A 17,177-nucleotide genomic window follows, 5' to 3' on the forward strand; every position below is an offset into this window, starting at 1 on the left:
TTAATTTATTTTTCCTCTCCTGGAGGACCCTTGAGGGAAAAGCGTGACATACACTACATGATTCCTGTAAATGCTTTGCCCCTAAGCAATACACACATAGCGAGTGATCGTCCGTGATGGACATTTTGAAGCTACATTTTACACATTTCTTGAAGCCGAAGGCCTAGGATTCTGAGACATTATAGAAATTTTCAGAAAGTAACTGTAAAGAACACTGGTGACAGACCTATAATAGGCTTACAGTTTACACTGCAATACTCTGAGTTAGTTAAACACAGCACAAACTCTGTAAATGTAATAATTTCTCTCAGTAGTTCCTCTTTAAGGAAGAGAAATATAAGTGAAACAGAACCGAAGTCACCTACAAATAAAAAGAGCCGGAAAGGCCTTTCCAGACAAGAGGTACTCCTAGTCCACACTCACAACACAAGAATTCACCAAGTGAATTTTGTCAAACACACTCAAAACACAAGAATAGCTGTTAAAACAGCTTTTTGTAGAGAATGAAGAAAATCCTGACAGAAAACTAGTGAAATAATCACTACTTAACTCAGCCAGCTCGAGACCACGTCTTCACTTGTTAGCGGCAAACGAGATCTGGGGGACTGGTAGTGGTGCATCCTGGGATATGGTAAGCTCAGCCAGTAAGAGACTTCGCTCTTTGGCATAAGCGTGCCGAGTCGGAGCCGAGGGATCGGCTCCGAACCCATCATTCAGAATGTAGGCGAGATAGGATCACATAACATCAATATTACAGGCAGATGTTTTTGGACCCCTCTCCCCACTTCCAGCGCCAAATTGGTGAGTTTTTGACTGAGGCAGTGGAGGAGGGTATTATTACAGAAAGTGTTAAAGAACAACTAATGGTTGGTTCACCTAAGAAACAATATCTATATTTGCTACCCAAGATCCATAAACATGCCACTAATCCACCAGGTCGACCAATTGTCTCGGGACATGGGTCTCTTACTGAACCACTATCTGAATATTTAACCCGACATTTAAAACCATTACTGGGTTTTATTAGAGCCAGGATTCAAGACACCACCCAGTTTTTGGATATCATCAACTCCCAACTTGAACCACATTGGCTATTATGCACTTTGGACATCACCTCTATACCAACATTCCACACTGGGCAGGTTTACAAACGTTAGACTATTGGTTGGCTAGATCAGGTTTATATCAACCTGGATTTAATACATTTCTCGTATGCCTTACAGAACATGTTTTGTCCAGTAACGTTTTTTATTTCCAAAATCTTTGTTACTGGCAAACAAAAGGTACTGCTATGGGTGCATCTTTTTCACCTATATATGCAGATCTTTTTATGGCATATATTGAAGAAATTGTCATTTATGATGGTAATCACAACATTTATATGTGTGAGATGGACATTTGGCGTCGCTATCTGGATGACTGTTGGCTGGTGTGGAAAGCTGATGAACAGTATCTTATGGAGTTTCTTGAATATCTTAATGATGATGTATGGGGGATTGAATTTAAATTGACCTGTAATAAATCGAGGATAGTATTTCTTGATGTGGAAATCACCAGAAATCAGGATAACACCTTATCCTCCAGGATGTTCAGGAAATTTCCTGAATTCAATTCATTATTACATGCTACCAGCTTCCACCCACAACATGTCATCCAGAATATACCCAAATCTCAATTTTTAAGAGCCAGGAGAATCTGCTCTAGCCAACAATCCTTTCTTGATGCCCAGGATGATTTGACTCTAAGATTTATTAGGAGGGGTTATCGTCCAGGTACTGTGCATCTAGCCAAAAGATCTGTGTCCAACGTAAATAGGGAAGACTTATCGTACCAAGATAATAACAATAGTCATAAGTTACAACCTTTACGTTTGGTGACCACGTATGGACGTAATACAAAGGGTTTCAAAAATATTATACAGAGACATTGGAACGTTCTTAAAGCTGATCAAAAACTTAATTCTTTGCTCCCAGACAAATGTTCTTTCTCATTTAAAAGGGGACAGACTATTGGTTCTAAATTGAGTCATAAGAGAGTTGGTCCAGATTTTTCTGTTCCAACTCAGTTGTCCATTTTAGGTAAACCTATTGTTGGATGTATACCCTGTGGACATTGTTCCTTTTGTATTCGTGTTTTACGTACCAATGAATTTAGCAGTAAAAACACTTCAGAGGTTTTTGACATCAAGTTTTGGGCTAACTGCAATACTGAGTGGGTCATCTATTTGGTGACCTGCAATTGTTCTGCTTTCTATGTTGGAAAGACCTCTCGGGCCTTTTGTCTTAGAATTTGTGAGCATTTAAGTGACATCAAGAATAAACGCACTAGTAATGCTCTATACAAACATTGCTTAAAACATGTATCTGCTTCTTTTAAATTTGTTGTCATTGATTGCATTAGGGGGAGATGTAAAGATAAACAGCACTGGCAGGAACTACTTAGCTCCAAGGAGAGAAAATGGATCATTAAACTTGGAGCATTGTTTTCACCTGGCCTTAATGATCAATTGTGAATTCTGTGTTTTGATTGGCCTTTTCCTTAATGATCAATTGTGAATTCTGTGTTTTGATTGGCCTTTTAGTATGGCTTATCTCTATATATATGGATGTATTGCGATACTTTTTTTCATTTTTGTATTTCACTGAAGAAGGCTCTGATGAGCCGAAACCGGTTTGAAGCCTTTTTGTAATTGTTTTTTACAATATCAGCATCCTAGGGGGGTTTTCCTTCCCTATGACAATAAATCGTTTTTGGATGTGGCTATTGCCAACACTTGCTGGCGTCTTTTTGTTTTGAATTTTTCCTGTTTGGCCGTGCAAGGGTTCCACGGGCACCTGCTTCTTTTTTGGCCTAAGCAGTACACCCATAAGGAGTGATCGTCCGTGATGGACATTTTGTAGTTGCATCTAGTGCATTTTTTAAATCCGGAGGGTCTATGCTCCTTAGACATAATTGTAGCCACTTGTCAGAGAAAAACACAATATATGGCTACACAACAATAAACTTTTTTTTTTTTTTTTTAACAAGAGCGAAAGCCCAAGAAACTTAAACGAATGACAAACACTAAAAAGAGGGCCAAGAACCCTTTAACTAAAACAGGTACTTGACCTCTGAAATAACAAGAAGACTCAATAAGAATGAGGGGAAGGCCCCTCTAACTTAAACGGAAACCTTTCCCTGTCCAAACACAAAATTTTTACCACAAATTTTTCACAAAAACACAAGTATACACAACGATAGCTGTTAAAACAGCTTTTGGGTAAAGATTTAAGAAATTCCTGACAGAAAACTCTCAGAAAAAAAAGCACTTAGCTCAGCCAAGTTCGAGACCACGTCCTAGCTTGTAAGCGGCAAACGAGATCTGGGGAAGTAGCGGTGGTGCATCCTGGGATATAGAATAGCTCAGCCAATGAGAGACTTCGCCCTATAGCATAGCGTGCCGAGTCGGAGCAGAGGATTGGCTCCGCTCCGAACCCATCAGTACAGAATGTAGGCGAGATAGGATCACATAACATCAGCTGTTTGTTGAAATTCTGACAGAAACCCCAAGTCAAAAGACCAAAAAGGTTAAGAAAATACACTTCGCTCCAGCCAAGTAGAAACCACGTCCAGCTTGAAGAGCGGCAAACGAGATCTGGGGTAGCAGGTGTGGTGCATTCTGGGATAAGGGGGAGCCCAGCCAATGAGAGACTTCGTTCTAGTGTATAGTGGCCGAGTCGGAGCCGATGGATCGGCTCCGAACCCATCTGTTATGAATGTAGGCGAGATAGGATCCCATTACATCTTATAATTACTGCCCAAGATCCATAAGTCTTACAACACACCACCAGTCAGACCTACAGTTTCAGGTATGGGCTCGCTCACTGAGCCCTTGTCTGTCTTTTTGACGCAATATTTGAAACCTTTACTACCTTATGTCAGGGCTAAATTGCAAGACACTACTGAGTTTTTACAAATTGTCTCGGAATGCCAATTGGAATCACACTGGTTGATGTGCACTTTAGATGTTAAATCATTATACACATGCATCCCACATTGGGCAGGTTTGACAGCATTGGAATATTGGCTCAACAGAACTAACATCTATGATCCAGGCTTCAATACCTTACGAATATGCATGGCAGAACATGTTCTTACCAAAAACATTTTTTTTATTTTCAAAATCAATGCTAATGGCAGATTCAAGGCACTGCCATGGGAGCATCATCTGCACCAATATATGCAGATTTATTCATGGGGTATGTTGAAGAACACATTATCGACAATGAACTACACAATTTGTATTTGCCTGAGGTAGATATATGGAGACGTTACCTAGATGACTGTTGGCTTGTGTGGAGAGGGGGTAGTGAGTATCTCATGGAATTTATTGAATACCTTAATGGCAACAAATGGGGGCTTGAGTTTACTGTAAACCACAGCCTGCAAGAGATTGATTTTTTGGATGTCCATCTACAAAGGGAACCGGATAATACTTTGCATACTACGGTTCACAGGAAATATCCCCAATATAAAAGCTTATTACATGCCTCCAGTATTCACCCCAAGAACATTATTAAAAATATTCCCAAATCAGTTCATGAGAATTAACAGAATATGCTCATCACAGCAGGACCTCGCTCATTGCCAGAATTACCTCTCCAAATAGATTTCTGCAGAGGGATTACAACAAACGTCAACTCAGCCTTACAATGGACCAAAAATGTATCCAGGGATAGCCTTTTGACATACAAACAGAAAGTCAGGTTGGTTACCACCTTTGGTAGAAATACAGGTCAACTCAAGGATGTTATTGACAAGCACTGGAACATACTTAAAACCAATACACAGTTGGATGACTGGTTAGGGAATAGATGTCTTTTTTCCTATCGTAAAGGAAAAACTCCTGGGCCTCACTTCTGTCACTACAAGAAAATCACACACCATGACACTGCATTACAACAAATTACATTATCAGGGGAAAAACTGGTTGGATGTTACCCATATGGTCATTGTTCTTTTTGCAAATATGTTTTCAAAACCAAAAACTTCAGTAGTAAAAATAAGGGACAATTGCATAATATCAATAGTTTTGCCAATTGTGGTACAGATTGGGTTATCTATCTGGCCACATGCTCCTACCAAGCTTTTTATATAGGACAAACCTCCAGACAATTTAGAATTCGTATGCCCGAACATCTAGGGGACATCAGGAATGCCAGACCCACTAATGCCTTATATAGACATTGTTTGATCCATAAAACAGCCACATTTTCCTTCACAGTTATTGATAAAATTTCAGGAAACGGATCTTTCAAAACCGGATGGCATAATTTATTAAACAAAGAAAAGAGATGGATTGTCAAATTAGGTGGTCTTTTTCCACCTAATTTAATAACACATTTTCATAACAATGACGTATATTCTATGCATGTTTGTTTTTTACTGTATGATCACTTGACTTTCAAATAGGTTTTATTATTTTTTATTTCACTTTTCCCCCCCCACAGGAAGTGATGTCAAGACTGCTCTGTTGGATTCATTATAAATTACAGCATTTGCAATGTCATTATTGTTCAACCACTGATGAAAGCACTTTGCTGAAACTGGTCTGGTTCTCTGGTTTTCATTAAAAACTTTTTGCGCTTGCCTTCCGGGTGCTGGTCTCTCTTGTTCAGTATCAAGGTCGTTTGGTCCACGCATCTACCATACTTGCTAGCCTGGTTCTTCTGAATGATTCATTTTGTTGAGTCAATAAGTGAGGAATTTGAGGCAATGTCCAGGCTGGGCACTGAGACAAGCTCATTAAGATTGGGTACCAGTGCTGGCAGGGCCAGTCTGGGGCAATCGGTATCATTTTTGGCTTCTCTTGTCTGACCTTTAGGAGTACCTCGGGGAGGAGAGGCAGAGGAGTAAAGGCATATACAGTTAAGTTTTTCCAGCTGAAAGAGCGTCCACTTTCCATGCTAGCTTGTGATAAGTTCTTGTGCAGAATTTCTGTAGTTGGCAGTTGTGAGGCAAGGCAAAGAGGTCTATGTCCGGGCATCCCCATTTCCTCGTTATCATGAAGATTTGAGGATCCAATTTCCACTCGTGGGGATCCATTAGGGTTCTGCTTAGCTCGTCTGCCAGAGAATTTATCCTTCCTGGCAGGTATTGTGCCTGTAGATGTACTTGGTAAGTCAATGCTGTGTTTTTCTTGCCCCAGATGTTAGGTTGCCCCCAAAAGGGTAGGTTAAATAAAAACAATGCTTATAAAAGCATGCACTAAAATACCTTCATCTACAAGCAAATACACCACATAGGTCGTATAGAATAGAGAAGTACAGATAGAGCAAAGAAAGTGGGATGGGGGGGGGTGGGTAACCTGGATTGCAACAGTGAATACACTAACATCTACATTTATGGTAGGTACACAACTGTACTATGTTCATACTATTTCACTGTTGCAGTCATTACACTTGGGTTGAATCCCAAAGCTGAGGTTGGGTGGCTGGGTCTAAATAGACTTAGGAGTGGCTAGAAGGCCCTGCAAGACTGCAGTGTTAAAGCCTGTTCTGGATTTAGAGTAGAGGCAAGTGGTAGTGCTTAGTAAAAGTTGCAGCTTCCAAAATATCCTTGGTTGGTACTCAGAGGAAGGCTGCTGCCCTGGTAGAATGTGATCTAGTGCCCTTAGGCACTGATTTGCCATGTTGTGAATAGCAGAAGCAAATGCAGTGTCCTATCCATTTTGAAATAGGATGCTTTGAGATGGCCTTTCCTTGTGATCCTGCAGCATATGCCACTAAAAAGTTATTCAGTCTTTCTGAAAGACTTCATTTTGTCCAAGTAGAAGCGTAGCTGTCTATGTATGTCCAAAGAATGCAGAAGTCTCTCCTTTATTCTGTGGGTTTGGGTAAAAAGTAGGCAAATGAATGACCCGGTTAAGAGCCACACTGGACACTTCCTTAGGCATAAATGTTGGGTTTGTCCTTAGAGTAATCCTGTCCGGATGGAAGGTAAAAGGTTCCACAGCCACTAATGCCTGTAACTGAGACTTCTTGCTGAAGTTACTGCTAGGAGCAGAGCTGTTTTCTATAAGAATTTTATCTCAGCTGTACTGGCTGGCTCAAAAGGAGGCAGCGAGTTTTTCCATGACAGAATTGAGGTCCCATGCAGGTATTGGTGCTCTCCGTGGAGGTCTTATGTTTCTGGCCCCCCTGAGGAACTGCCTAAGCAATTGATATGAAAAAATAGGTGGGTCTGTATTGTAATGAGCTGAAATGACAGTGGCATGAATCTTGATGAGGATAGGCCTTTGTCCAGCATCTCAGATATTGTAAAATCAGAGGGATATTTGGAACAAGTGCGTCAATTCCTTGTGCCTGGTTCCAAGCACAGAATCTTCCATTTTCTGCATAAGATTTTCTGGTGCTGGGCCTCCTGGCCTCCAAAACAACATCCATAACCGCTTTAGAGAGGTGTATTCTGAATGGTTACAGTATCCGCCATGCAGCTAGATTTAGAGTTCTGAGTTGGCTGTGCAGGACTGTTTTGTTGGGTCAGTAAATGAGGAATTTGAGGCAATGTCCAGGCTGGGCCTTGGGACAAGCGCCTTAGGATTGGGTACCAGTGTTGGCATGGCAATCCAGGTAATCAGCATCATTTGTGGCTTCTCTTGTCTGACCTTTAGGAGTACCTTGGGGAGGAAAGGCATACACTGTAAGGTTGTTCCAGCGGAATGACAGAGAATCCACTTTCCATGCTTGTTTGTGATAAGTCCTTGTGCAGAATCTCTGAAGTTGGCAGTTGCGAGAGGCAAAAATATCTATGTCTGGGCGTCCCCATTTCCTTATGCTGATTATTTGTAGATCTAGTTTCCACTTCAGGGTCCATGAGGTTTCTGCTTAGTCTGCCAGAGCATTTGTTTTTCCTGGCAGGAATTGTGCTTGCAGATGTACTTGGCAAGTCAATGCTGTGTCCATAAAATCATGGCTTGTCTGTAGAGGGGGTAGGAATGTGTGGCCCCCTGCTTATGTACCACATGACTGTGGTGTTCTGTCTTTATCAGCAGCTGTCCTGGATGAAGTAGGTCCCTTGAAGGTTGTCAGGGCATTTTGTACAGCTAGCATCTTTTTGATTGATGTGACGATTCCTTTGGCTTGGGGGCCATGAGCCCTGAAAAAGAAGTTATGTACCTACCATAACGTTCCAGGTTAGTCTCCTCTTGCCTTCTTTCTTGCTGGTTGGGTTCGGAGACGATCTTCGGCTCAGACTCTGCCATCTTCTAAAGCTCGAGAGTGCTACATACTGGCTCGAGGTCTCCCCATATCCCATGATGCCTGGCGCTAGAAACCCAGATCGCCTGGTGAGACTAACATCAGACAAACTAATGAAGGAATCCTATCCCATCATACCCAAGCCCAACTATATAGACTACTAGGTAGAGTGGGATAGTCAGAGAAGACTCCGCCAGTGTAGATCCAGAGAAACTCTTCTCGGTCTAGTAGGATAGGGGGGATGGAGGGTGGGACACAAGAAAGAAGGCGAGAGGAGATAACTAACATGGAACGTTATTGGTAGGTACATAACTTCATGTTAAGTTGTCCATCTTGCCTTCATTCTTGCTGGTTGGGACAGCGTCCTTAGCACCTAAAATCCTGGGTGGATCAGTGGAACAGACTCTTCAGAACAGTGGAACCAAAATCAGCTCTGCTCCTGGAAACTACGTCCAGCTTATGAGAGATGAAAGTATGAGGGTTTGCCCAAGTGGCTGCTGCACAGATAGATTCCATGGGCAACCTGGCTTGAAACGCAACAGAAGTGGCCCTTAGGTTTAACAGGCAATTCTTTCCTCAGCTGATAAGGGTTATGGTAGAAGTCAGCCACCTAGATAAAGTTACTTTTGATACTGGTAGGCCTTGTTTGCCCTCTGCATAAGAGAAGAAAAGCTGATCCGATTTCATGCAAATAAAAGCGCAGTTGCCTGTGAACATCTAATTGATGTAATCTATATTCTGACCTGTTGGAATGGTTAGGAAAAAATACAGGAAGGTCAATGGACTGGTTCAAATTATTCTCAGAAGAGACCTTAGGAAGGAAGGGCTAGTCCTAAGAACAACCCTGTCTTTGTGGAACACTAGGTACGGGGGGGACGGATACAAAGAATGGCTAACAACCTTGTCTGGAGGAAGGCTGGCTGAGTAGTGATACCTATTCTGAACACGTCGGGTAGTATAGTCTCTGGCTTGCAGAAGGTGATGCCTGGTGGTAGCAGTGAGGAGCCAGTCTAGATATAGAAACACCTGGAATCCTTGCCATCTCAGGTGAGCGGTAACTACTGCCATACATTTGGTGAACACTCTGGGGGCTGTGGTGAGACCAAAGGGCAGACCTCTGAACTGATAAGCAGCCAGAAGCACAGGAATCTTCTGGAGCGCCCGTCCATTTTGATATGGTAGCACGCATCCTGAAGATCTATGCAGCACATCCAATTGTCCTGACCCAGGAAGGGCAAAATGGACTGAAGCGTGACCATCCGAAACTTTGTTCTTTGTACAGACCTGTTTAGTCTGCTGAGATCCAAAATGGGTCTCCAGTCCCGTTTTTTTGGTACCAAAAAGAACCTTGAGTAAATTCCAGATCCTTGCTGGTCTGCTGGATGGCCCTTTTTCTTAACAGTTTTGAAACTTCCTGAACTGCTTGATCCCTTAGATTGGGTGGAACGTCTGGAAGGGACTTAAAGGAGCGTGGACAAAGGAAATTCTGTAGCCTCTGGATATAATGGGCTGTACCCATTTGTCTTGTGTTATTTCTTGCCAGGCTCTTTGGTACAGCGATAATCTGCCCCAGACTGCCTCCAGAGGTGGGCAGCCGGGCAACCCTTCAAGGATGATGGAAGGGCTCGTCAGAGAAGGATTCTCTGCTGCCCTGGTTTTGCGGACCCCCTCTGCCATGAGGCGGCATCTGTTATTGTTTCCTCCTCTGCCCCTGGAGGGAAAAAAAAAAAAAATCACGTGTGTCCGGCAAGGCTCCCTGGGATTTCCAGAACCACATCTTTCCACTCTTCCGACCCTTGGGATATGGTCTGGAAGGAGTGGAAAAACTGACTCCTATGGCAGAAAGAGTCTTTCCTTCCTGCTCACACCTGGTAAGGGATCCTTCACCTGTGATCCAAAGAGAGAGGAACCATCAAAAGGGGTGTTGGGCCACGCCTGTGCCTGCGGCTCTACTCGCCCCAATGGCTGCATAAGAAATTAGCCTCATGGAGTTTACCACTGAATTAAGAGTCGCCAGCTGGGAGGCTGCCTTAGCCTGGGCCCCCCCTCAGCTGATAGATCTTGGAGTGCATCTCCAAGCTCTTTCAGATCATCCCTCTAAAGGCGGGTAAAGTGGCACAGGTAATTCAGGGACCGCATAGAAAAGGTCACTGAAGAGAACATAGACTTTCCATATCTGTCCATCGTCCTGGACTCCTTGTTAGGGGGATGGACAGATGAAGTTTCAGCCAACTCCTTTGTGGCCGCCTCTACCACCATGGCATCAACTGGGACACCTTGGTCAAAAACAATTTGTCCTGCGGTGCAGTAATTTAGTCTGTCTTCTAGGGGTCGGTTCCACTGTATCTAGAGCCGTCCACACTTTCCGAGACACCACAGACATCAGTGGGTTGAAAGGTGGAGACACCCAGGAGGGGGAAGGTCTGGATCCAAACGCGTCCAGGAATAGAAACATCCTCAGAAGGGCTTAGGGAAGGCAAATTCCCCCCTCTGCCTAAGCATCTCAAGAATGTCTGAGAAGGAGACATCTTCAGAGGGGGATCTTAGGGACCCTTCCAACTCCTCAAAGTCTATCAGACGTGACAGACAAGGGGGAGTCAACATGCTTCCTCTTGCGAAGTGGCTCCTCTGAATGGTTAGGGGAGGCCTCGGAAGGGGATACACCCAAAGGGGTGTCCTGGAGCGTCGGATCCCCACTCTTAGGGTCTGGAAGAGGAGCAGATGTGGGAGCCATGCTCACCTGTGCTGAAGCAGAGAGAGGGAGAGCGGGATCGGACAAGGGTCCGATGCCATTCACCCCCTCGGAGCCGACCAGGGAGTCGCGGCGCCCAGATCCCTCCATGGTCGGTACCATGGAAGGGATCGGAGCAGACGATGGAACCAGAGGAGAAAGTATCTGAGCAGACTGCTCAGTGACTCAAAACCCCAACGAACTCTGGCTCAGAGCTCAAAGGAGGAGTCTGAGGAGGAATTTCTATAGCTGCGGACTGAGCAAATGCCTGATGAGGGGGGCTGGACAACATTTTGGCTAGGGCCTGCGATTTTAGCAGCCTGACCACTCCAAGTCATGGTCTGAAAGTCTTGAGGACCAAGAAGAGTGTGATGAGTGGCGACCATGCTCTGACTGGAGCAGAGGCGATTTTGGAGACGAACGTATCAACTCCAAAGAAGGGGACCTTGACCTTTTTCGACTGACTGCTCCGAAGAACGTGTTGGAGCAGACTGGGGGGGAGGAACATCGTTCCAGCCAGAGCAGAGATGGATGGTATGGCTTCACCAGACTGCTCCGAACTGGGAGCTGAAGGTTTAGGTGGCCTAGAAGATTTCACGAGCTGAGCCTTCGCTGGTGAATCTTGGGGGTTTAAGTAGACCCCTCAAGATCAATTTTTGCACTCCTGCAGGACTCTTGGACCGAAAGCATGGCAAATCAAACAAGAGTCCTTGCGCCCAGACAAACAAGTGTGACCATCTGTCAGAGACATCCTCTGACAGCATGAGTCGCACCTCTTGAATCCAGACGGCTTAGGATCCTTGGACATCCTAATAGAAGAAAAATCCAAAGGAAAAAAAACACACAAAAAGGTTAAGGTAACTACAGTAAAATACCCTACAGTTACAAGAACTCCTATAGCAAAACTAGCTCTTTTTAAAAAAAAAAAAAGTTATCCTCTAACTTAAACGGACACCTTTTAGATACAAGGTAATCCTCTAACTTAAACAGAAAACCTTAAGAGAAAAGATAAGGGGGGAAGGGGAACTCTAAATGACTACGAGTTTGAGGAAAAAACAAGGATTCAGACACTAACACACCACGATTACCAAAATCTATTCAGATAAAGCTAGTTAAACTAAGACAGAAAAAGACAATATAAAGGTTTTATACGACCTGAGCCAGTATAAGCAACCTTGCAGCTGAAGCGGCAAACGAGATCTGGATTTCTAGCACCAGGCATCATGGGATATGGGGAGACAGAGCCAGTATGTAGCGCTCTAGCTTTAGAAGATGGCAGAGTTGGAGCCAAAGATCGGCTCCGAACCCAACCAGCAAGAATGAAGGCGAGAGACAACTTAACATTAAGTTTTCCTGCCATGTGGGCCCCTCAGGCATAACCTGATGCATCTGTTAGTGTTTGCCTGGCTGTGGGCAAAGTGAATGGCTGTCCCTTGTGGTGTCAGGCCTGTGCCCGCCATCGAAATTCCTGTTGCAGGCAGGGAGAGTGAAATAATTCCAGGCTGTAGCAATGTGGAGTCCACTTTTTAGGAACGACTTAAGTTTCCTCATATGCAGTTTTGCATATAGAATTAGCAGAATACAGGAGGCCATGCAGCCCAGAGCCTGCAGAATTTTTCTTGCAGATAGCTGGGTCTTTGTTGCTATGCTTTCGAAGTAAGAAGTCAGTTGCCTTTGTCTGGCAGGAGATAAGCCATCGGGCCAGCTGTATTTAAGCTTGCATCCAGGAATATTACCTCTTGAGTACTAGTTTTGATTTTAGTGTACCCTAGGCAAGTTAGTAATCTTTTTACAAACGCCAGATGCTTTAGTAGAATGTCTTTGGTCTCTACTTGAATAAGGCAGTCCAAGTAGGAATATATTTGAATTCCCCTTTGTCTGCAAAATGCAATTAATAGTGCCAAGCATTTTGTGAAGACCCTGGACGCAATAGAGAAGCCAAAGGGCAGTGCAGAGAATTGCTAGTGCATTGATTGAGCCAGCTATGAATCTGAGGTATCTTCTGCAGGACTGTCCGATTGGGACATGCAAATATGCCTCTGAAGTCCAAAGTTACAAGCCAAGCCTTTCTGCCCAACATGGGCAAAAGCTGCTGCAGTCAACATTTTGAAGTTTGGAACGTCCAGAAAAGTACTTAAAATAGACAGGTCCAGAAACAGTCTCCAAGCTTTGTCCTTTCTTGGTACTGAGTATGTCCCTGCTCTTGTTGTAGCACTGGCTGAATAACCCTCATGTCCATGAGAGATAAAACTTGGTTTTGTGCCTCTGTGCACCGATTGTGTGGCAGGTCTGGCATACCTTTTGCAGGGTGTGAAAGTGGAACCTGTAGCCCTGAGACCCATTTGTCCTGGGTAATCATGTGCCAATTTCGTGAAAAAAAGTGCTAGCTTTCCCAAGGGTGCTGCCAAGATAAATGCTTGGCATGGGGAAGTCATTGGGAGTTTCCTATACGGCTGTGATTTGTCTTCTCCGCTTTTGGAGGTAGAAACACCCCACTGTTTGGGCCTGTATGAGCCCTGGGGCTGTTGTCTGCCTCCAGGGTGTTTATCTGCCTCTGTGGCCCGTCTGACATGGGAAAGAACAAATTCTTAGGCCAGTTCCTGCTAAATCTGGGTGGCTGCACCTGTAAGAAATCCTTCACTGTCTGTATAGATTTAGCTTTATCCTCCATTTTCTTCAACACCTCTTCTGCCTCAACACTAAACAAAGTATCATGCTGTAATGGAGCATCTAATAATTTTGCTTTAACATGATCAGGCTCCTTTAACCAAGCATGCCTTCTGAGAGCCTGTTAGTGGCCCTGCAAGAGGCCTCCAGTGAAAAACCACATTGTAAAGTAAGTTTTCCCACTTGTTCAGCTGCATGCAATAAAAACTGCAATTCCTTGTTCTCAGCACATTCAGAATTTGACATTCTCTGTTTTAAGACATTAAATATTGCTGTTATTTAAGCATATGAAACAGACAATTTAAAGCCCTTACAGCCAAGGTAGCAGAAGTGTAAACTTTTTCCCCCATTTGTCCAGTGTCCTTGAATCTCTATCAGTGGGGACAGTTTTTTGCAGTAGCAGCTTTGACCGCTTTGGGACCATGATATAGTTTCTGGGTCAGCGGCAGGGTTTTTATATAGAAATGGAACCCTGTAGTATTCTGTCTGGCTTAACAGGTGCAGGAGATAGAGAGTCAGGAGACAGGCCAGACTGAAAATACATCTACAATGTCTAGAACGGGGGAATAGCAAGATGTCTGTGCTGGGGTAGTAAAAGTCTGAGCCTTTTCTTAGAATCTGAAAAATCTTGGCTCTCCCAGTGGAAATACTCCCTCATGGTATGCAAGTTTCCCCCAAATGAGTAATCCTCAGGAGAAGCTGAAGAATAGATTCTTCAGCATCAGAATCCTCATAGGGAGGGAATAGAGTACTCCTGTTCTGAAGAGGAGTCACAAAAAATGGAAACCTCAGAGGAATCATATTCACTGTCTTGCCTAGGCCTCTTAGGAGAGGGATGGGAACATCTTCGGCCATTTTGAAAATGTTTTAGGCATGGATGTCTGTCCTGGAGAGTGCTGTACTGTTTCCTTGTCTTTAAGACTGTAGTCATGCTGAAGTTGGCTTGATATAAAGCTGTGTAGGTCTGAAAACCCCCTTCAGAAGCAGATGCCTGCTCAGTGGCTCTGACCCATCTGAGGAATTTGTTTCCTAAGGCTCCAATACCTTGAGTATTCAGAGGCCTAGCAGTCTCCATGTGGGAGGTGAGGCAGCCTTTGCCTCTGAAGAGGTGGGTGCCAGGGGCTGCAAAAGCACCTCCCTGAGAACCATGACTGGCCTAGAAGAGGCTTAGTCTGTTTTGGACCTCTGATGCCTGTCCTTTTTTTCCCCTTGTGCTTTTTACGAACTCTGGTAGTCGGCTGTTAGACAGCATTATGTAGTTAAACCATCGGCCAAAGTAATGAAAAGCAAAATCGTACCTACGCTTGGTGCGTTGGTTAAATCTAGCACAAAACCAACTAGCAACATAGTGGTCAGGCCCTAGGCAAGGAATACAGTAAGAGTGAAAATCCTTGAGGTATTTGCTTCCCACAAGAAATACAATTATCACCTTTTTTGGACATAGTTCATACTAGGCTATCTGCCCTAGAGCATTTATAAGCCTAGCCAGAGTGTGTTTTTGGCTTTCGCCACCCATTTTAAATGAATTTTGCTATGCCCTTTTTCGAGGTTAGTATACTGTGCAGAGTAGTGATACCTGGGGTAAACCTACCATCTCCCATCCACTCAAGCTTCCTCTTGGAGAGTCAGAGGGACTCTGCCTAACCTGGACTGGGATTTTATTCCAGAGTGAAGGGAGCCTCTGGGTTATGAATCCATCCCTCCAGCATGTCCTATTTCAGTGCTGAGGTTAAAGTCTCGAGCGAGTAGCTCAATGGGATTTGGATTTTAAGGTGCAGCATGTCCGTTAATTCCAGGTTGGACATGGTTTTAAACGTCAGGCACAGATGGTCTCTGAGCAGGCAGTATGCCACTGAGTAGAGCTAGAGTTTCTTTAACCGGGCAGCATATGGCATCTTTGATCCTCTTGGTGAGGTACTTTTGGGGTCTTTCCAGTTGCTGCAGATGTCTTGTAAGGAAAGGGGCATTATACTCAATTATGGGCCTGATGAGGGATGAGTAGAGAGGCACGATGACCTCCCCTGATCTAGATCTGAATCCCTTCATGATTAGGTGGGCTATATAAAATGTTTTTCTAACCACTTTGGCCACGTGGTTGTCAAATGAGAGACTGCCATCAAATCAACTTGGGTCCCAAGGTCCCCAATTACTTCTTCCATACTTAATGGATTACCACCTATGTGGTAATCTGTGGGCACTGTTTTTGCCAAAGGGGATGACTGTACACTTTGGCGTTTAGCTTGAGGCCATGGCTCTGGCACCAGTTGTCTATTTCTAGGAGGCCCTTTTGTAGGATGCTTGTGTCGGCTGGAGAGTAGATTATGGCACCCAGTTTGTTTGCAACCCATCTAGTGACATAGGGGTTTATATTTAAGCTGGTGAGCTTATCTATAATGCCAGAGTTGGGTATTGTTTCAAAGGCTTTTGCGAGGTCCAGGTAGGCTGTGTGGACCACCTTCCCTCGTTAATGGCCTTGGTGACAGTTTCAAAGAAATAAACCAAGTTTAAGAGGCAGGATCTGCCCTTAAAGCCAAACTGGGTAGGATCCAGTGTCTGTAGGTCCCCAATATCTTTATTTAGGAGGTCCATGATGATCCTTTCCATAGCTTTACAGACCAAGTTTACAGACCAAGCTAGTCGGGCAAAGTTTCCAGGATCCATTGAGGCACCACCTTTGTGGAGAGGGACCACTGTTGCTGTACGCCACTCTTTGGGTACATATCCTGTAGTAAGGCTAAGATTGAACAGTAGTTGTGCGTTTGGGTTTAGTTTGAGTTCATGTAGGACGCAGCCCGGGACACCGTCTGGTCCCATTGATGCGGTGTTTTTTGCTTTGGAAAGGGGGGCACTTACCTGAGCATCTGAGATGTCAGGGGGCAGCACTCTGCTGGGATAGATATTTGCCCTTTTGGTGGGGAAAGGGGGGGGGGAGAGAAGTTTGCACTGAGCCTGTCAGCTAGGATGTTGGCAGTGTCTGTGGGTTCAGTGCATTTGTCATTTTGGACCAATTCTGAACATATCTGGGAATTCCCACCCAGGTTCCTAACATAACTAAAGAAAGCCTTGTGATTATCCTTAGTGTCCTGTGCAATTTTTCTCTCGAAGCTGGCCTTAAGATGATTTTGAGTGCCCGTAGTATTTTGCTAATACTGATCAGAGATTCCTTCCCTTTTTGGGATTTTGCTCCATCATGTAGTAGCTTCCTCCTATTGTATAGTTTGTTTATGGCTGGGGTCCAACCAGACAGGACGTCTGCCTTTGGAGGATTGGGTCTTGGTTTTTATTTGGGATTGCATGATCCATGCATTCCTGAAGGTGTTCATAGAATGAGTTTATAAAGGATTCTGCGGTCTGGGCCATATTTTCCACAGGCCCGGGGGCTTTGAAGGATTCCACCTCAGTTTTCAGGAGTGTGAAATTTGCTTTAGAGAAGTTTTTCACTGTGGTTTTCTGGGCAGGAGCTGGGGTCGGGATATGAATATCTAGAGAGATTAGTTTATGGTATGATCTCACCAGTGAGTGATACACTTCTGGTCGGGAGC

This window comes from Protopterus annectens, chromosome 6.part0 (genome assembly GCF_019279795.1).
Source record: "Protopterus annectens isolate FY-2018-M chromosome 6.part0, PAN1.0, whole genome shotgun sequence".
Taxonomy (NCBI): Eukaryota; Metazoa; Chordata; order Ceratodontiformes; family Protopteridae; genus Protopterus; species Protopterus annectens.